Raw genomic sequence first — 21,572 nt, forward strand, 5'->3', positions numbered from 1 at the left:
AATACTACTGCATTTCCATGTGTACACTGGACCCTTAGTACGTCTCCCTAAAACTTCATCAGCTAACACCTCTTCTGCATCTCTAGATACAAGTTTCTCTTTTTCCATCACACAACTATCTTTCACCTCATATGCACGACCACTGGTGTCAACTGCATGCACCAAATCATTTTCCTGAAAGTAACTCTCCTCATTAAAAAAAGGCTCAGAACTTGAACTATGCATCCATTCACCAGAAAATACTTCACAAAAATTACTCCGATTAATAATTCTTTTCTATCTACTGTTCGATTTGAAAACATCCATTGCCTTATTAAGTATCCTAATTCTATTGATTATTAAAATAAATAATTTTTTCTTAACTTCAAAAGCCTGATCAACAATCTTTTCTACACTTTTCTTTTTCTTGTAAAAAGCAGCTTTTAGTTTACTTTTCTTATCATTTTTTAGCAAATTTAAAACTACCCTATTGCGAAACATTCGCCTACGAATGTCCCTAAAAACATTTACCCTTCTATTGCTAACCATTCTCTTCTCTCCTGGTCCAATGGAAACATTTTTTGTGGGCTTCTCTTTCCTTTTTAGATTTGTTGACTTTTTCTGTATATTCACATTAGCAATTTCATTTTTTTTCCTACGACATATGTTGCGAAGAAAGGACTTAATTGGCTTACCAGAAGCTTTTCTGGTGTTTTTTGAAGTACTTGTTGAAGAGGATTCCATAAAGTCTGTTGTTGATGTTCTCCTTTTCCGTATGGTATTTTTGATATTTCTTTGCCTTGAAGGCATTTTTGCTTCCTTTTCAGAAGTTGATTTGAATCTGTTGTTCTGTTAAAAAAACACATTAAAGACCACTATTAGCAAACAACAAAGTAATGTTAAAAAGCAAACAATATAAACAATAAATTGCAACATATTTAAGTTTATACAAAAGCAACTCATGGCTTTATTTTTAAAGGCCTTGCGCCACCAGTGCGTCACTTATTACCCATGTTTAAAGTGATGCATCAGCTGCACATGGCATTCATAAATAAGGGCCAAATGCAAATACCAATCAATTGCACCCAAAAATCGATTTTTGAATAACATGTAAGAAACACTGCGCAGAACCTATGTACAACTACTCAATATCATCAAACAAAGTCAGGGTCTGATTTATAAAGGCCTTGCGCCACCAGTGCATCACTTATTACCCATGTTTAAAGTGATGCATCAGCTGCACATGGCAATCATAAAAAAGAGCCAAATGCATATACCAATCAATTGCACCCAAAAATCGATTTTTGAATAACATGTAAGAAACACTGCGCAGAACCTATATACAACCACTCAATATCATCAAACAAAGTCAGGGTCTGATTTATAAAGGCCTTGCGCCACCAGTGCATCACTTATTACCCATGTTTAAAGTGATACATCAGCTCCACATGGCATTCATAAATAAGGGCCAAATGCATATACCAATCAATTGCACCCAAAAATCGATTTTTGAATAACATATAAGAAACACTGGGCAGAACCTATGTACAACCACTCAATATCATCAAAGAAAGTCAGGGCCTTATTTATGAAAGCCTTGCGCCACCAGTGCATCACTTATTACCCATGTTTAAAGTGATGCATCAGCTGCACATGGCATTCATAAATAAGGGCCAAATGCATATACCAATCAATTGCACCAAAAAATCGATTTTTGAATAACATGTAAGAAACACTGCGCAGAACCTATGTACAACCACTCAATATCATCAAACAAAGTCAGGGCCTGATTTATAAAGGCCTTGCACCACCAGTGCATCACTTATTACCCATGTTTAAAGTGATGCATCAGCTGCACATGGCATTCATAAATAAGGGCCAAATGCATATACCAATCAATTGCACCCAAAAATCGATTTTTGAATAACATGTAAGAAACACTGCGCAGAACCTATGTACAACCACTCAATATCATCAAACAAAGTCAGGGTCTGATTTATAAAGGCCTTGCGCCACCAGTGCATCACTTATTACCCATGTTTAAAGTGATGCATCAGCTGCACATGGCATTCATAAATAAGGGCCAAATGCATATACCAATCAATTGCACCCAAAAATCGATTTTTAAATAACATGTAAGAAACACTGGGCAGAACCTATGTACAACCACTCAATATCATCAAAGAAAGTCAGGGCCTTATTTATGAAAGCCTTGCGCCACCAGTGCGTCACTTATTACCCATGTTTAAAGTCATGCATCAGCTGCACATGGCAATCATAAAAAAGAGCCAAATGCACATACCAATCAATTGCACCCAAAAATCGATTTTTGAATAACATGTAAGAAACACTGGGCAGAACCTATGTACAACCACTCAATATCATCAAAGAAAGTCAGGGCCTTATTTATGAAAGCCTTGCGCCACCAGTGCATCACTTATTACCCATGTTTAAAGTGATGCATCAGCTGCACATGGCATTCATAAATAAGGGCCAAATGCATATACCAATCAATTGCACCAAAAAATCGATTTTTGAATAACATGTAAGAAACACTGCGCAGAACCTATGTACAACCACTCAATATCATCAAACAAAGTCAGGGCCTGATTTATAAAGGCCTTGCACCACCAGTGCATCACTTATTACCCATGTTTAAAGTGATGCATCAGCTGCACATGGCATTCATAAATAAGGGCCAAATGCATATACCAATCAATTGCACCCAAAAATCGATTTTTGAATAACATGTAAGAAACACTGCGCAGAACCTATGTACAACCACTCAATATCATCAAACAAAGTCAGGGTCTGATTTATAAAGGCCTTGCGCCACCAGTGCATCACTTATTACCCATGTTTAAAGTGATGCATCAGCTGCACATGGCATTCATAAATAAGGGCCAAATGCATATACCAATCAATTGCACCCAAAAATCGATTTTTAAATAACATGTAAGAAACACTGGGCAGAACCTATGTACAACCACTCAATATCATCAAAGAAAGTCAGGGCCTTATTTATGAAAGCCTTGCGCCACCAGTGCGTCACTTATTACCCATGTTTAAAGTCATGCATCAGCTGCACATGGCAATCATAAAAAAGAGCCAAATGCACATACCAATCAATTGCACCCAAAAATCGATTTTTGAATAACATGTAAGAAACACTGGGCAGAACCTATGTACAACCACTCAATATCATCAAAGAAAGTCAGGGCCTTATTTATGAAAGCCTTGCGCCACCAGTGCATCACTTATTACCCATGTTTAAAGTGATGCATCAGCTGCACATGGCATTCATAAATAAGGGCCAAATGCATATACCAATCAATTGCACCAAAAAATCGATTTTTGAATAACATGTAAGAAACACTGCGCAGAACCTATGTACAACCACTCAATATCATCAAACAAAGTCAGGGCCTGATTTATAAAGGCCTTGCGCCACCAGTGCATCACTTATTACCCATGTTTAAACTGATGCATCAGCTGCACATGGCATTCATAAATAAGGGCCAAATGCATATACCAATCAATTGCACCCAAAAATCGATTTTTGAATAACATGTAAGAAACACTTCGCAGAACCTATGTACAACCACTCAATATCATCAAACAAAGTCAGGGTCTGATTTATAAAGGCCTTGCGCCACCAGTGCATCACTTATTACCCATGTTTAAAGTGATGCATCAGCTGCACATGGCATTCATAAATAAGGGCCAAATGCATATACCAATCAATTGCACCCAAAAATCGATTTTTAAATAACATGTAAGAAACACTGGGCAGAACCTATGTACAACCACTCAATATCATCAAAGAAAGTCAGGGCCTTATTTATGAAAGCCTTGCGCCACCAGTGCGTCACTTATTACCCATGTTTAAAGTCATGCATCAGCTGCACATGGCAATCATAAAAAAGAGCCAAATGCACATACCAATCAATTGCACCCAAAAATCGATTTTTGAATAACATGTAAGAAACACTGCGCAGAACCTATGTACAACCACTCAATATCATCAAACAAAGTCAGGGTCTGATTTATAAAGGCCTTGCGCCACCAGTGCATCACTTATTACCCATGTTTAAACTGATGCATCAGCTGCACATGGCATTCATAAATAAGGGCCAAATGCATATACCAATCAATTGCACCCAAAAATCGATTTTTGAATAACATGTAAGAAACACTGCACAGAACCTAAGTACAACCACTCAATATCATCAAACAAAGTCAGGGTCTGATTTATAAAGGCCTTGCGCCACCAGTGCATCACTTATTACCCATGTTTAAACTGATGCATCAGCTGCACATGGCATTCATAAATAAGGGCCAAATGCATATGCCAATCAATTGCACCCAAAAATCGATTTTTGAATAACATATAAGAAACACTGGGCAGAACCTATGTACAACCACTCAATATCATCAAAGAAAGTCAGGGCCTTATTTATGAAAGCCTTGCGCCACCAGTGCGTCACTTATTACCCATGTTTAAAGTCATGCATCAGCTGCACATGGCAATCATAAAAAATAACCAAATGCACATACCAATCAATTGCACCCAAAAATCGATTTTTAAATAACATGTAAGAAACACTGCGCAGGACTTATATACTAACATACAATTTCACTTCTAAAACATAACTATCTGCTTCCAAATATTCTCCATAGAGCAAATAAATCTTTATCTAAATTAAATGAATCATTACTTACCTTTACAAATGCTTTTGGAGATTGAAAACAGTGTCAGACACACACACCAATTTTTCTTTAGCAGAGGAAAAGGTGTGCTCTCAATACACTGAAACCAAGACTGGCATAGAAAATCTCTATCTTTGTACACATATGCCTTAATTCAACCAATGAAAACTCTTCCCTCACTATTTTCAAACCAAAACCCATCCCCCTCTCAAACCTTTCTATCTGTTACCATAGCAACTCCCTCCTAACTGAACTGTAAGGTTCAAAAGTTTATCTTACAATGTTGCAAATTAACTCAGCAAGGATGTTTGACCTCTCAATACAGCAGCCTATACAGGGTATTTTTGCTTTTGGTGACTTTTTTTGAACCATTCAAATTGCTTCTTTCACACAACATAACCATGCACCCTAACTTTCAGTTTTCAACTATCTGAATCCACCAATCATTGCTTGTGATTCAAGAGCAGAGAAACTCCACAATTATTTTTTTGTAAACTCCTACTGTTCCAACTACCATTTCATTCCCACACTTCATCTGACTGGACCAGAACCTTCTCACATCATGTACTCTGTCTGGATTATTGGACATAGCTACATCCACTGGGCTCAAAGGTATGCAGCTAGCAGAAATTTTCATAACCTTGATTTATCAAATGTGGAAATCAAGTGGATTGGCCACAGAGGATTAAAATGTCACCAATTGATACCATTGGTGAAAACCTTTTTGCATCTGCCAGAACCTGACCTTATAATTGTGCACTGTGGTGGGAACGATCTAGGCACATTGACTGGGGTAGGTCTGGAAATGCTTTTAAAGGACACCTTTCATCAATTGATGATACTTTTTCCCCACACTGCCTTGGTATATTCCAATATATGCCAAAGACAGAAATGGAACTGGTCCAACCAATTTTGTCCACAATTTGAGAAAGCACGGAAACATGTGAATAAATCTGTTTCTGCTTACATGAGAGACTATGGAATGGGTTCAATATACAATAATAACTTGCGTTACAACATGCAAGACATCTACAGAGGAGATGGAGTGTACTTCTCAGATGAAGGGAATAGAGTATTCCTCCTGAATTTAAGAATGTGCATTGGAACCTACTTGTAGGTACCTAAATCACCCACAGAACCCAAAAGCTCTTTTCAGAGCTACCCTACCTCTGATCATTCAAAACGTTTATTTTTTTTAACTTTTTTCACTATTTTTCACCAAAGTACGCTTCCCGGTACGCTCCCCGGTGCGCGTACCGGGCGCTTCCCCCGCGAAAAATATCACATATTTTTTTTTTGTTTTCACCTTTATGAGCCTCCTAAGACCCCCTCAGAAAACGTAGAGGGTCAAGAAGTCTCTACAGTGCCCCCTTCTACCCATACCGAACATTGTTTACCCTCCATCTTGTGTCTCGATTGTACCGAAACACAAAATGGAGGACTCCCGTTACGCTGCCGGTGCGCGCACCGGAGCGCGCACCAGTAAGCGCACAATAAAAAAAGGTGGGAAAGTAATTAACGGAAAACCCAATGGAGACACTTTCATCAAATATAGAATACGCCCTACTACATAGCAGTCCCTACCATTTGCCCAAATTTGGTGAAATTCCATTGAGACATTTAGGCTACAGGCCTGTCTAAATATCCTGAGGTAAATTACATGACAAAAACACACTTGTAATGTTAGAATTTACAACCAATTAAAAAGTATCTTTCATTTTCTACGATTATTTCCTGACGTTTGATTGGTTAAGTACAAGAATATATATAAAAGAAGAGAGGGAAACACAGCCATTTTGACTACTGCTTCCAGAAGTACATTTGAAAACAAATATCACTGACAACTTCAACTGATTTCTCTAAGGTAAATTGTTATTATGGAAGTATATTGTACCGTTTAAGTTAATTTCTGAAAAAATATTCTGTTAGTTATATGCTATCCCTCTTTAATACTTAGAGATAGAGATAGACTTCTCTGTAATAGTTATGGATTGAGTTAGGCTTCTCTGGTATACAGTACCCTAACTCTACTAATATAGTTAATTTCTATGCAATTTTCAGAAAGAAAATGGAAGGAGAAAATAAGACAAATGATACTTCTATCAAAGTAAAGGTGGAAAAACCAGAAGAGCAAAAAAAAGAAGTTGATTTCATGGATGACTCTTTGGATGAACAGTTTATAGAATGTTTGGAACAAATGGAATCATGTACTTATAATTATGAGGAAATTCCGGACAATATTATGTTAGAAATTTTATTAAATTATGAAAAAGAATCAGAGGAATAAATTTATATTTAATAATTTCAAATTGTTTGAGACAATATTCATTTTTATATGTAATTCATAAAGTATTACGAAAAAATTTTAAAATATAAAGTGAGACTTATAGTATACTGTTCAACTATTTTTCTATTATTACATAGTAAGTTTACTCATAGTTACTACCTTTCTCACACTATAGTATCTCCTATGTATATTTTACACCTCTTTTTCATAAGGGAGCAGGATAGACTACTCATGATCCCCTAGAAATTCTCAGGGAGTGCTTAAAAGATCTGTTTCTGCTTTCCAGACAGACTATGTTATAACTTCCATATACCACAAGAAATACAATAACAACATGCAAGATATCTACAGAGGAGATGGTGTACATTAAATTAAAGTCTCTGCATTGGTACCTACATGTAGGTACTTACAAAAAATAAAAAAAACAATTAATAAACATACAATTTTTAAAAGTGATTATTTTTCCAAAGTACCCTCCTTGGAGCGCTCCCCGGTGCGCTCCCCGGTGCGCGTACCGGGCGCTTCCCCCGCGAAAAACGCAAAAAAAAAAAAATTTTTTTGAGGCCCCGCGGGGCCCTTTAATGGCCCCCATATCAAAGCTAGGGGGTCAGGGGGGGTCTACCCTACCCCCTTATGGTCAATTCCCCCCTTTGTTTTTGCCACCTCTTATGACTAGATTTTACCGATAGACAAGATGGCGGCCGCTCCGGACTGTTTAGAATGTTTACAGACAACTAAGAGCCAATCAGCTTTCTGCGCGCAAGTCGCGTGGCGCGCCCGGTGCGCTCCCCGGTGCGCGTACCGGAGCGCGGCTACAGATATATATATTTTTTTGAACCTTAATTACTCAAAATCGACTGGAGCACATATCTTGAGACATAGCAAAGGCACATCGGGCTACCAGTCCCTACAATTTTGCCAAGTTTGGTGGAAATCCATTCAGCCGTTCGGGCTAAAAGTGAAATCGACCGCCCTATGGAAATTAACATGGGGAAAACGCGTTTTGGGACCCCCCTTTTATCTCGGCTCCCGCTTGACAAATCCCCCCCAAACTTTCAGGGAAGGACTGGAACGCCGCGAGGCCATTTTCAGGAAATTTTCAGGCAGATTCGTCAACCGGCGCAAAAGTTATTCCAAATAGAATTTTGAGATTTAACATTGAAAAAAATCCTAACTATAACTACCTACTGGCGACCGCCAGTAGGTAATATATATATATATATTCACTGAAAAAAACATAGGTTTCACACTCGTTATAGTTAGGAATTAGCATTTAAAAAACCTTTGAAATTCACTGAAAAGACCATAGGTTTCACACCAGTTATAGTTTTTTTTTTTTATTTTTTTTTAATTTTTTTTTTTTTTTTTCATCCCAAACTTCCCCGAACTCAGAACCCCCCTCGCCCCCCACCGCCCACAGCCAACCAACCCCAACCTGGTGTGACCGAAATCTCCACATTCACCCCCCCCACCCATCTTCAAACTCTCCCAAGCAGTCTCAAGAAGAGCCGCAAGCACTATGAGCGCCAGGGCAGAGGTAGCACGTTCAATGTCTCAACCGACCCACGTCCGGTCGTCGCCTCTGCGCAATGTCTTTTGTCCGCCCCTACGCCAGCGCCCCCATTTGCCAGTGCGGCTGTTAGGTAACAAGAACAATATCGTATCCGCCTTACCACCCCCCCCCCCCCAGACCCCATCAAACTCTCCCTGACGTGGGCCGTTATCCACTCCGCCCCCGGGCAGGGTAGTTGAGTCATGGACAGTATCGCCCACCACCTTAACCCGTGTGACCCGTACAGATCTCACCCGTGATACCATGTCCGGATGTCCGCTCACTGCAGTGGAGAGCCCAGATTGGGCAACCTCCGGGCCAAGAGTCTGCGGTCATTGCTAGGCCTCAAGTGGCCTGGTCCTCAGGAGAGACCGCTGCGCCCCTCCGTCTCACTAGTCCTGCTCGTCCAGATCCTCGTTGTTAGCGCCCTCCTCCGCAGGCGCCGTCCGGCTGTCCTTATGCTCCTTGATCCACTGCTTCAGGGATTTCTGCAGCTCCTTCGGGTCGGTGAAGAAATGGGAGTGGCCCTGCCTATTGATGCGCAGCCGTGCCGGATACAACATGGCATAGTCCAAGCCCAGGTCTCTTAGCTGCTGCTTATATGGGACGAATCTCCGTCTCTCCTCCTGTACCTTGGAGGTAAAGTCAGGGTATAGCGAAATGTTCATTCCCTCGTACTGTAACTCCCCCTTCTCTCGAGCAGCGCGAAGGGCAGCATCCCTGTCCCTGTAGTTGAGGAGTTTTGCGATTATCGGCCGAGGGTTCGCCCCTGGAGCGGGCCTCGGGCCCAGGGTGCGGTGGGCTCGCTCCACTATGAACATGGGAGAGAAGGTGTCGTCCCCCAATAGAGTTTTAAGGAGTTTCTCAACAAATAGCTCCATTTTCCCTGTCTGGGTCGACTCCGCTACGCCCGTGACGCGTATGTTGGACCGCCTGGAGCGAGCCTCTAAGTCCTCCGACTTTTCTTGTATCACCTGTAGTAGCCTCCCAAACTGCTTGCGGTCAGCGTCCCACGTTGTCTGCGCCTCCTCCGCCTCCGTCAGCCTGCGCTCTGCCATGTCCAGCCTCTCTGCATGCTTATCCACCCTCTCCGTCATGCGATCCATTCGATACGCCAGGGCGTCAATCTTGGTGCCGATGGCCGTCATGCCCTCCTGTAGGCCCTTCTCCATCGTGTTGAGCATGCCTCTGATTTCCGTGCACAGTGCAGTGTTCGTGTCCGCCGTTGCACCCGGGGACTGGGCCGCCGGTGCCTCCGGTGCCTTCTGTCTCCTCTGGTCAAACAAAAGTTTCGTTTGCGTCCTATCGCCCTTGCCCATCGTCGCTGCTGACAGGGAGGCCAGCGTTCACAGACCTTACAGTGTCAATGGGTCCCAATGGGACGATGCAGGAGCTGACCTCGTGCACAGACCGGCACCAGAGGCCACGCGGTCAGGCCGCTGTCGCGTGTAGTCCTGCGCGCCCAGTAAAGCCTCAGGTCAGGGTAGGCACTCGCCTCTTGTTGTCTTCCTCCAGGTGCCTCAGTGTCAGGACACCCCCAGTCAGCTCGGGGGTGCAGCGCTCGAGGGTGCTAGGCTCGTGTTGGGTGGCCCCCGTCCCAAAGCTGCCCGCTGCTCCGAGAGGTTCCTTCCAAGTGTTCAGGCCGTCAGGCGGGTCCCCTCCGCCGTATACAATGGCGCCCGTGAGAGCGCCACGTGGGTGTTCCCAGCTGGGCCGTTTCGCCACAGGCTCTCACTCGGCGCCTCCGCTCCTCTCCAGGGGTTCAGGCGTCACAGCAGTGGCCCGCAGCGCAATCGCGGACCGTTGGTTGGGTTTCGGCTCCCTCCGGCCACGCCGCCCGCACCACAGCGGGGCTTCCTCTCACCGGTGCCGCACGTCGGGTGACGCAGAGCGGCCTCGGCGTTCAGGGCAGAGCGGGGATTCCGGCCTGGTCCGCAGCTCTTCGGTCGGCGACGGCGCCGGGGGAACCGGCGCTCGCAGCCCCTCGAGAGTCACACCGGAGGTCCGCAGGGGTTAGGGGAGGCAGCCCCCGCCGGAATTTCGCAGGTTTTGCCGCCGTTGCAGGATATTGGACGGATTGTCGGCAGCGCTAGCGCAGAGCTCCGCACTTAAGCGTCCACCATGAACGCCGGCTAGCTCCGCCCCCCTCACACCAGTTATAGTTAGCTGAACATTTTACTCATACAAAAGCATTGAAATTCCCACGTTATAGTTAGTTGGACTCACTATAACTCACGCGCCCGCAATCCACTGCTGATGATGTCACATATTACATCATTCATGACATGGTCAGTGACATCACTGATGACATCACTGATGACATCATACAGTGTCTGTGTGTTTCTGAAAGTTTAAATTTGCTTTACATATTGAAGAATGAGCGGATGTATAAGTGTCTGGATGAAGGATTTAGTAGGTGCGTGACTGACTGTATGAGTGAGGGATTAAATGTGTCTTACTGAATGCATGGGTTAGTGACTAAACTGTCTGAATGTGTGCATCTTTATGTCTGTTGTTGTGTAAGCTGCTGCATGTGTTGATCAGTAGCTATATGAGTGGCTATATGAGTTATTGATTGGTTGCCCAAGTATTTGTATGTGAGGCTGCGTGTGTGTGTGGGTGGCTAGGAGGTGTGTGACTCTGTGCATACAAGTGTGAGCAGTTGATTCATTTGGTGTATGGGTTTAAGAGTGCATGTGAAAACCACTGTATGGGCGGTTGACTGTGTGCAAGGGTGTGTTGGTGAGTGTATGGATATCTCAGTGCTACAAGTCCAAGTAAGTACATATGTAAAATACATTGCATATGAGAGTTGGCATATATAAATGACTATACATGAGAGCCCGTGATTGCATAAGTGACTGTATGGATCAATGTGTACTTGTATCAGTGATTGTAAAAGAGAGTAAGTATGTGTTAGTCTACGTTTGAATAAGTAAGGTTTTGTGTGTATAACTGTATAGATGAGGAAATGGGAGTGTGATTGATTCTTTGCATGACTGACTAGGTGTGTGAGTAACTCCATGGATGAGTGGCAGTGTGTGAGTGTCTGTATAGGTGTATGAGTGCATATGATAGTGTTGTATTGATGAGTGACTGTATGTATGAGTGATTGTATGGGTGAATGAGTGGATGTGTGTGTAGACTTAGGAATCAGTGAGTGCTTATGTAGTAACTGGTATTGGTGTGTCAATGTTTCAGGAATGGTAGTCTGTATTCAACACTGGATGTATCAAAGGTTAGATTAGAGTGTGAGGAGGTGCATCATATTATCGCATTGATGATGTCACCAGTGATGTCATCAGTGATGTCATTTGAGATGTCATCAGTGATGTCATCAGTGATGTCATTTGAGATGTCATCAGTGATGTCATCAGTGATGTCACTGACCATGTCATGAATGATGTAATATGTGACATCATCAGCAGTGGATTGCGGGCGCGTGAGTTATAGTGAGTCCAACTAACTATAACGTGGGAATTTCAATGGTTTTGTATGAGTAAAATGATCAGCTAACTATAACTGGTGTGAAACCTATGGTTTTTTCAGTGAATTTCAAAGGTTTTTTAAATGCTAATTCCTAACTATAAAGAGTGTGAAACCTATGGTTTTTTCAGTGAATTTGAAAGTTTTTTTAAAAGCTAATTCCTTACTATAACGAGTTTGTAACCTACGATTTTTAAAGTGAATTATTACGTTTTTTAATAGCTGTTTTTTATAACTATTAATTATTATATTTGTAATAATTTTTTTTCTAAAATTAATTTTTCAATGTATTTTTCCTGTAGTTTTTTTTTTTTAATCATTTTACCTCGGTGCGCTCAGGGTTCGCGCACCCGTAAACGCACCCGTACACGTAGCGAGAGCGCTATTTCCGCATGCAAAAAAATATATAAGTATGTATTTAAAGTAAATAATAATGCAAGACATTCAGTGGCATACTTATAAAAGTAGTATTTTTGTTTTTAAATAACCGTATTTTCACTTTGAACACATTTCCGAAAATCTAGCAAAACGTCATGCAGGCGCGCCGCGTAAGCGCCCCCGGAAGCGCCTACGTACGTGCTGCTTAAGCGCCCCCGGAAGCTCCTAGGTACGTGCCGCGTAAGCGCCCCCGGAAGCGCTCCGGAGCGCGTAGCATAAGCGTGTCAAGTCATGTGACCTTAAAATAACACTTTTCATTGGTTGTTAACAGTTTTTTTACAACTAATGAAAACCCCACCCATTTCCTTCACTACCTCTTTCACTTTGCAGAGAGCAAGACCTGTTCCCTTTTTCTCCTCTTCAATTCTCTGGAAAGAATGGCTGCAAGAGCACCAAGCAGCAGTGACTCTGATGAGTTTCTCCTTGAGAACCCTCCTCAACCAAAAGTTAAGGAGCACTTCATCTGGAAGTTTTTCAGCATTCCAGAAGGTGAGAAGAAAGTAAATGCACCAAAGGTGGAATGCAAGATATGTCATACCATTCTTTCTCGTGGTGACTCCAGAAAAAAATACAGTTTTGGGAACTCCACAATGATTAGACATGTGCAAAGAAGGCACCCCCAGAACTATGCCCGGGAGAGTGTCAGGGACCTGGCACGGAAAGCATCGAGAGATGGGGCCAGCACCTCGACTGGTGGTGCAACAACTTCTGGAAGAGAAGGTGGAAGAATGATCCAGAACGTGCAGCCGCAGTTTGCACGCATCAAAATTCTATGCATGGACTGCGATGAACTGCTCTGTTATGGGGAGCAGAGTATTGAACTGATTGCTCAGAAGAGAGAGGAACACCGCTGCCATCCCCATCCCTAATTTTTCACCTTTTTTTGCTCCTGTTGAGCAGTTTTGGAATCCCTGGTTTTGTTTTTCCCCTGAAAAAAATACAAAAAAAATATAAAATCGTTATGAAAAAGTTTAAAAATAAATATAAAAAGAAAAGAAGAAAAAAAAGTTCTTTTAATAACTAACTCCAATTCTCCAAAAAGAGCTATATTCTTTACAGATTTTGCAATTCTTTTTTTATGAGACTATGTACTGAATAAATGAATGAATGAAATGAGTGAATGAAGGGGAGAAAGTGACAGAGCGAACAAGTGTCAGAAGAGGAGTGAGAGAAGGTGAGTTGTAAACAAGAGTGAGTTGAAGTGGAGTGAACGAAGGAGAGTGACAGGAAGTGACGGAAAGAAATGAGTCAAGGGGAAAAAAGGGGATTGATATTGAGGGAAAGAGGGTGAGGGAGGATAAAGTAATGGGAGTGCGAGTAAGGCTAGTGGAGTGAGGAAGAAGGAAGGTGAAGTGAGTGAGAGTGAGTTGATGACAGTGAGGGTTTGAAGATGAGTGAGGGTGATTGAAGGGAAGTGAAAATGAGGGGACAGAGGGAGTGAGGGTAAAACAGACGGAGTGAGAGGAGAGCAGTGAAGAAGTGAGAGGACAGAGGGAATGTGAGAAGGAGTGAGTAAAGTGGAGTAAGGTGAGTAAGGGAAGGGGAATGAGTGAATGAGTGAAGGAAGGTAAGAGAGGGGAAAAGAAGTAAATAAGGGGGACTGAAATAAAGTGAGTGTGGGAGGGGAGGGAGGGGAAGATGAGTGAACATGGGGAATGACGATAAGTGAGGGAAGTGCAGTAAGGCAACGGGGTGAGGGAGGGTGAGAGAAGAGCAGTGACGTTGAAGAAAGAAGAGTGATAGAGGGTGGATAAAGGCGAGTGAGCGTAAGACAAGGGGATTGAGGGAGTGAGGACAATGAGGAAGTAAAGGAAGAGAAGAAGACTAAGTAAGGGAGCATAGAAAGATAAATAAGGGAGTGATTGTGAGTTAAAGGGAGTGAGTGTGAAGGAAGGGGGTGTGACAAAGTGAGGGGATGGAGGGAGTGAGAGTAACAGTGAGAGAGTGAGGGAAGGGGAGTGAGGATGTAAGAGGACAGAGGGAGTGAGAGAAGTAGTGAATTAAGTTGAGTAAGGTGACTGAGGAAAGGGGAATTACTGAGGGAGCAAAAGATATAAAGAAGGGGAAGGGGACTGAAGTCGAGTGACTGAGAGCTGGTAAGTGGTGGAGGGGAGAGAGGGGGAGGGGAGTAAAGGAATGGGGAACAAGAGGTAGTGAGGGAAGTGGAGTAAGGAAACAGAGGAGAAGGAGAATGAGAGAAGGCCAGTGAGGGTGATAGAGGGTGGATAAAGGCAAGTGAGCATGAGACAAGGGGAGTGAGGGAGTGAGGAGACAGAGGGACTGAAGGAAAGAGTAAGACAAGGAGACTGAGTGAGGGACAATAGAAAGCTAAGTGAGGGAGTGTTCCAAAGTTATTGGGAGTGAGCGTGACGGAAGAGGAGTGAGAGAGTGAAGGGACGGAGGTAGTAAAGCTAAGAGAGAGGGAGTGAGGGAAGTAGAATGAGGATGTGACAGAACAGAGAGAAAGAGTGAGTAAAGTGGAGTAAGGTGAGTGAGGGAAGGGGAATGAGTGAGTGAGCGAAGGAAGAGAATAGAGGGAAAGAGGACTGAAGCATAGGTACTGAGAGAAGGTGAGTGGGGGATGAAAGTAAAGGGAAAGGGAGAAAAAGATAGGGAATGAGGGGTAGTGAGGTAACCAAACTAAGGGAACGGGGATGAAGGAGGGTGAAAGAACGGCAGAGAGCATGAGTAAAGAGGGTGGATAAAAGTGAGTGAGGTTAAGACAAGGGGAGTGAGGAAGTGAGAGGATAGAGGTAGTGAAGGAAAGAGTGACAGAAAGGAACTGAGTAAGGGAGCAAAGAAAGATAAGTGAAAGACTGTGGGTGAGTTATAGGGAGTGAGCGTGACAGAAGAGGAGTGAGAGACGGAAGGGATGGAGAGAGTAAGGCTAAGAGAAAGGGAGTGAGGGAAGGGGAGTGAGGAAGTAAGAGGACAGAGGCAGCGAGAGAAGGAGTTAGTGAAGTGGAGTAAGGAGAGTAAGGGAAGGGAAAAGAGTGAAGGAGCGAAGGAAGGGAAGAGAGAGGAAGGGAAGTAAAGCAGGAGGTCTGAAAGAAGGTGAGTGTAGGAAGGGAGTGAGGGGAATATGTGTGTCTCTGCTCATACTATTTCAATATGTCTAGTGGCAAAAAACAGACCACATATATATAAGCAAGACATAACATTCATTTTTCATTTCCACGGCACACCCTGGATCTTGATTGCACAGCTTAGAGCCTATTTGTGAAGTAAGAGGCCTAACAGACATGCTGCCTAAGATTCCCTACTAGTACATATCCTAAAGTCTAACTGACTTCAAAAATACATGTATTGCCATACTTTTAAACACATCAATTAAGCAAATTATTCACCCAGATCCATTTAAAATCAAGCTTGACTCACAGTGTGATCTTAGGCACATGACCAGGATGTTACATGTAATCTACCATGTCTGTCTCTACATGCAATATGTGTGTCTCTGCTCATACTATCTCACTGTCTCTACTGGCAAAAAAACAGACCACATATATATAAGCAAGACATAACATTCCTTTTTCATTTCCACGGCACACCCTGGATCTTGAATGCACAGCTTAGAGCCTATTTATGAAGTAAGAGGCCTAACAGACATGCTGCCTAAGATTCCCTTCTAGTACATATCCTAAAGCCTAACTGACTTCAAAAATATATGTATTTCCATACTTTTAAACACATCAACTAAGCAAATTATTCACCCAGATCCATTTAAAAACAAGCTTGACTCACTGTGTGATCTTAGGCACATGACCAGGATGTTACATGTAATCTACCATGTCTGTGTCTGCATGCAATATGTGTGTCTCTGCTCATACTATCTCACTGTCTCTACTGGCAAAAAACAGACCACATATATATAAGCAAGACATAACATTCCTTTTTCATTTCCACGGCACACCCTGGATCTTGATTGCACAGCTTAGAGCCTATTTATGAAGTAAGAGGCCTAAAAGACATGCTGCCTAAGATTCCCTACTAGTACATATCCTAAAGCCTAACTGACTTCAAAAATATATGGATTGCCATACTTTTAAACACATCAACTAAGCAAATTATTCACCCAGATCTGTTTAAAATCAAGCTTGACTCACAGTGTGATCTTAGGCACATGACCAAGATGTTACATGTAATCTACCATGTCTGTCTCTGCATGCAATATGTGTGTCTCTGCTCATACTATCTCACTGTCTCTACTGGCAAAAAACAGATCACATATATATAAGCAAGAATTAACATTCCTTTTTCATTTGAACATTATACCCTGGATCTTGATTGCACAGCTTAGAGCCTATTTGTGAAGTAAGAGGCCTAACAGACATGCTGTCTAAGATTCCCTACTAGTACATATCCTAAAGCCTAACTGACTTCCAAAATACATGTATTGCCATACTTTTAAACATATCAACTAAGCAAATTATTCACCCAGATCCATTTAAAATCAAGCTTGACTCACAGTGTGATCTTAGGCACATGACATGAAATAGTCACACAGGCTCAGAGTGAGGTGATACACAGGCACAGAGTACCCTTTAAGCTTAGAGATGCAAACTGTGAGGCGACTCAGGTGACATTATTGAAAAATGTGAAAATATAATTCCTTATTTCATACAGATACTCAGTGTGATCCTTGACCAAAGTTTAAAAGCCAGAAATTTTACCAGAAAACATTTTCCATAGGATATCGTTTTTGACACAGACCACAGCCCATTTAAATGACCACTACAAAACAAGTCAGAAACCTAACTCATTTCCAAAATACATTTCAAATATGCACCATTACATTTTTTAACAGCATTACAAAAAAACATGACACACAATACAAGAATAAAGAAGCACAATATGCTTCCTAATCTTCCCCATACTGCATACAGCAGTCTATCTTCATTAAATGAATCATATATGAGATAACACACATGCACAGAGTAAGGTAAGACACAAATACAGAGTACCCTTTAAGTTAAGAGAGGCAAACTGTCAGCAGGCACAGGTGACATTATTGAAAAATGTGATAATGTAATTCCTTATTTCACACAGACACTCAGAGAGATCCTTGACCAAACTTTAAAACCCAGGCATTTAACCAGAAAACATTTTCCATAGTAAATCGTTTTTGACACAGAGCACAGCCCATTTAAATGACCACTACAAAACAAGGCAGAAACTTAACTCATTTCCAAAATAAATTTCCAATATGCACCATTAAATTTTTTAACAGCATTACAAAAAAACATGACACACAATGCAAGAATAAAGAAGCACAATATGCTTCTTAATCTTTCCCATAGTGCATACAGCAGTCTATCTTTATTAAAAGAATCATTACTCACCTTTAAAAATGCTTTGGAAGATTTAGAACAGTGTCAGTCACACACACCAGATTTTCTTAAGCAGAATCTCTGAAATGCACCTGAAACAACCACAAATGGCCCTGATTCCCTGTAATTCTTCATACATATTCCTGGACTTAACCAATTAAAATTCTTCCCACACTATTTCAAAACCAAACTAACATTTTAATTGTTCTACATTTCAACACTTTGAAACTCACATAATATTCACCCATCCCCCCAGTGCTCATTCACCCTATTACCATGGTAACTCCCACCTAACTCAGCACAGAGTTGAAAAGTTCACCATACTATGTTGCAAAAGAATCCAGCAAGGGTGTTTGACCTCTCAATGTAGTAGCTAATCATGTGCAATGTTTCTTTCAATGACTTTTTCTCAACCATTAGAATTACTTCTTTCAAAAAACAGATGCATACACCCTAATTTTCAGTAGAGAATGTTAAGAAACCACAAATCAGTTCTTGTTTTTCAAGTGCACTGAATCACAACCACTTTTTTTTCATAACTCCTACTTTCAAACTGCCATTTCATTTCCACAACTCATCTAAATACAAGCACATCTACCTTCAAGATGCCAAAAGACTGGTTTGTGGGTCATAGCTTTGTTCACTGGAGTGAAAAATATGCAAGTAACAGAGGTATTTGCAACCTTGATTTACCAAATGTGGACATTGTGTGGATTGGACAGAGAGGATTGAGAAGTCACCAAATGATACCATTGGTAAAATCCTTTATGCATCTACCACACCCTGACCTCATAATTGTGCACTGTGGTGGCAATGACCTGGGCACTTTGACTGGGGTAGGTCTGGAAATTCTTTTAAAGGACATCTTTGGGCAATTGGTGTCACTTTTTCCAAAAACTGCCTTGGTATTTTCTAATATATGCCAAAGGCAAAAATTGAACTGGTCCAACCAATTTTGTCCACAGATTGAGAAAGCAAGGAAACATGTGAATGAATCTGTTTCTGCCATATACCACAACAACTTGCATTACAACATGCAAGGCATCTATAGGAGAGATGGTGTACATTTTACAGATGAGGGGAATAAAGTCTTCCTCTTGAATTTGAGACTCTGCATTGGTACCTACTTGTAGGTACAAAAAACACCCACATAACACAACATCTCTTTTCAGAGCTACCCTACCTCTAAGCACTCTAAATTATTTTCTTACTCTAATTTTTTACACTGTTTTTCCCCCTGGTGCGCTCAGGGTGCGCGTACCGGGAAGCGTACATGGGAACGCACCCAGCGCTTACCCCGCGAAAAATGTTTTAAAAAAAGAATTTGCTTTTTAGCCCTTCAGGATCCTTCTAGGCCCACACAGAAAACCTAGGGGGTCAGGGGGTGTCTGCCCTGCCCCCTTTTAATCATTTCCCCCTTTTTATTCACCTCTTGTGTCTCGATTTTACCGAGACACAAGATGGCGGACTCTCCGGACTGTTTAGAATGTTGTCAGACACCCGAGAGCCAATCAGCTTTCCGCTCGCGCACTTCCGTGGTGCGCCGTGTGCGCTCCCCGGTACGCGTACCGGTAAGCGCTCGAAGCGCGCATATTGATATATATGTGTTTTTGAAGTTGCTTTTCATAAAAACCACTGGAGCATTTTTAACAAATATGGAAAAGGCCCTACTATGTACCAGTCCCTACCATTTTGCCAAGTTTGGTATAATTCCGTTCAGCCGTTCAGGCTGTAGCAATGTCTAAATGTCCTATGGAAAATTGAATGGGGAAAACTCATTTGAAAGTGTTGAAATTTAGAACCAATTAAAATGTTACGTCATAAATGGAGCGCACACCGCTAGCCCCTCCTCCGGATCGCCCCTCGGGACTCTGGTACTTGCAGTTCTTCAGTGGATCACCCAGGTGGGTGCAAGTCAGTACTTGTAGGACTGATGAATCTCTAGACCCGATACATGTCCCGGGTTTTAGGATATCGCCCGAGACATGTCTCGGGATTCGGGATGACTTCCCTCATCAGTAGAGAAGGATTGTTTAGGGGTGGAAGAGAAGGCCCCCACACAACAGTCAAAGGCCTCGATGCCAGAACCGGCACACAGGTGCGTCTTCCAAGAGCCCGTCGGCCCAAAGCTCAAGGGAGCCGTATTGTGTTTCGTCATAAATGGAGCGCACACCGCTAGCTCCTCCTCCTGATCGCCCCTCTGGACTCTGGTACTTGCAGTTCTTCAGTGGATCACCCAGGTGGGTGCAAGTCGGTACTTATAGAACTGATGAATCTCTAGACCCGATACATGTCCCGGGTTTTAGGATATCGCCCGAGACATGTCTCAGGTTTCGGGATGACTTCCCTCATCATTAGAGAAAGATTGTTTAGGGGTGGAAGAGAAGGCCGCCAGACAACAGTCAAAGGCCTCGATGCCAGAACCGGCCCGCAGGTGCGTCTTCCAAGAGCCCGTCGGCCCAAAGCTCAAGGGAGCCGCATTGTGTTTCGTCATAAATGGAGCGCACACCGCTAGCTCCTCCTCCTGATCGCACCTCAGGACTCTGGTACTTGCAGTTCTTCAGTGGATCACCCAGGTGGGTGCAAGTCGGTACTTGTAGGACTGATGAATCTCTAGACCCGATACATGTCCCGAGTTTTAGGATATAGCCCGAGACATGTCTCGGGTTTCCGGATGACTTCCCTCATCAGTAGAGAAAGATTGTTTAGGGGTGGAATAGAAGGCCGCCACACAACAGTCAAAGGCCTTGATGCCAGAACCGGCACGCAGTTGCGTCTTCCAAGAGCCCGTCGGCACAAAGCTCAAGGGAGCCGTATTGTGTTTTGTCATGAATAGAGCGCACACCGCTAGCTCCTCCTCCTGATCGCCCCTCGGGACTCTGGTACTTGCAGTTCTTCAGTGGATCACCCAGGTGGGTGCAAGTCGGTACTTGTTGGACTGATGAATCTCTAGACCCGATACATGTCCCGGGTTTTAGGATATCGCCCGAGACATGTCTCGGGTTTCGGGATGACTTCCCTCATCAGTAGAGAAAGATTGTTTAGGGGTAGAAGAGAAGGCCGCCACACAACAGTCAAAGGCCTCGATGCCAGAACCAGCACGCAGGTGCGTCTTCCAAGAGCCTGTCGGCCCAAAGCTCAAGGGAGCCGTATTGTGTTTCGTCATAAATGGAGCGCACACCGCTAGCCCCTCCTCCGGATCGCCCCTCGGGACTCTGGTACTTGCAGTTCTTCAGTGGATCACCCAGGTGGGTGCAAGTCGGTACTTGTAGGACTGATGAATCTCTAGACCCGATACATGTCCCGGGTTTTAGGATATCGCCCGAGACATGTCTCGGGTTTCGGGATGACTTCCCTCATCAGTAGGAAAGATTGTTTAGGGATGGAAGAGAAGGCCGCCACACAACAGTCAAAGGCCTCGATGCCAGAACCGGCACGCAGGTGCATCTTCCAAGAGCCCGTTGGCCCAAAGCTCAAGGGAGCCGTATTGTGTTTCGTCATAAATGGAGCGCACACCGCTAGACCCTCCTCCGGATCACCCCTCGGGACTCTGGTACTTGCAGTTCTTCAGTGGATCACCCAGGTGGGTGCAAGTCGGTACTTGTAGGACTGATGAATCTCTAGACCCGATACATGTCCCGGGTTTTAGGATATCGCCCGAGACATGTCTCGGGTTTCGGGATGACTTCCCTCATCAGTAGAGAAAGATTGTTTAGGGGTGGAAGAGAAGGCCGCCACACAACAGTCAAAGGCCTCGATGCCAGAACCCGCACGCCGGTGCGTCTTCCAAGAG

General features: G+C 43.1%; 1 protein-coding gene across 1 annotated transcript in view; it reads left to right on the plus strand.

Annotated features, from left to right (window-relative positions):
* The window catches only part of LOC147688646 (uncharacterized), a 165,613-nt gene that overhangs the window by 65,220 nt on the left and 78,821 nt on the right, over positions 1-21,572 (plus strand). The gene's annotated exons all lie outside the window — the stretch shown is intronic.

This window comes from Lissotriton vulgaris, chromosome 10, assembly GCF_964263255.1.
Source record: "Lissotriton vulgaris chromosome 10, aLisVul1.2, whole genome shotgun sequence".
Taxonomy (NCBI): Eukaryota; Metazoa; Chordata; class Amphibia; order Caudata; family Salamandridae; genus Lissotriton; species Lissotriton vulgaris.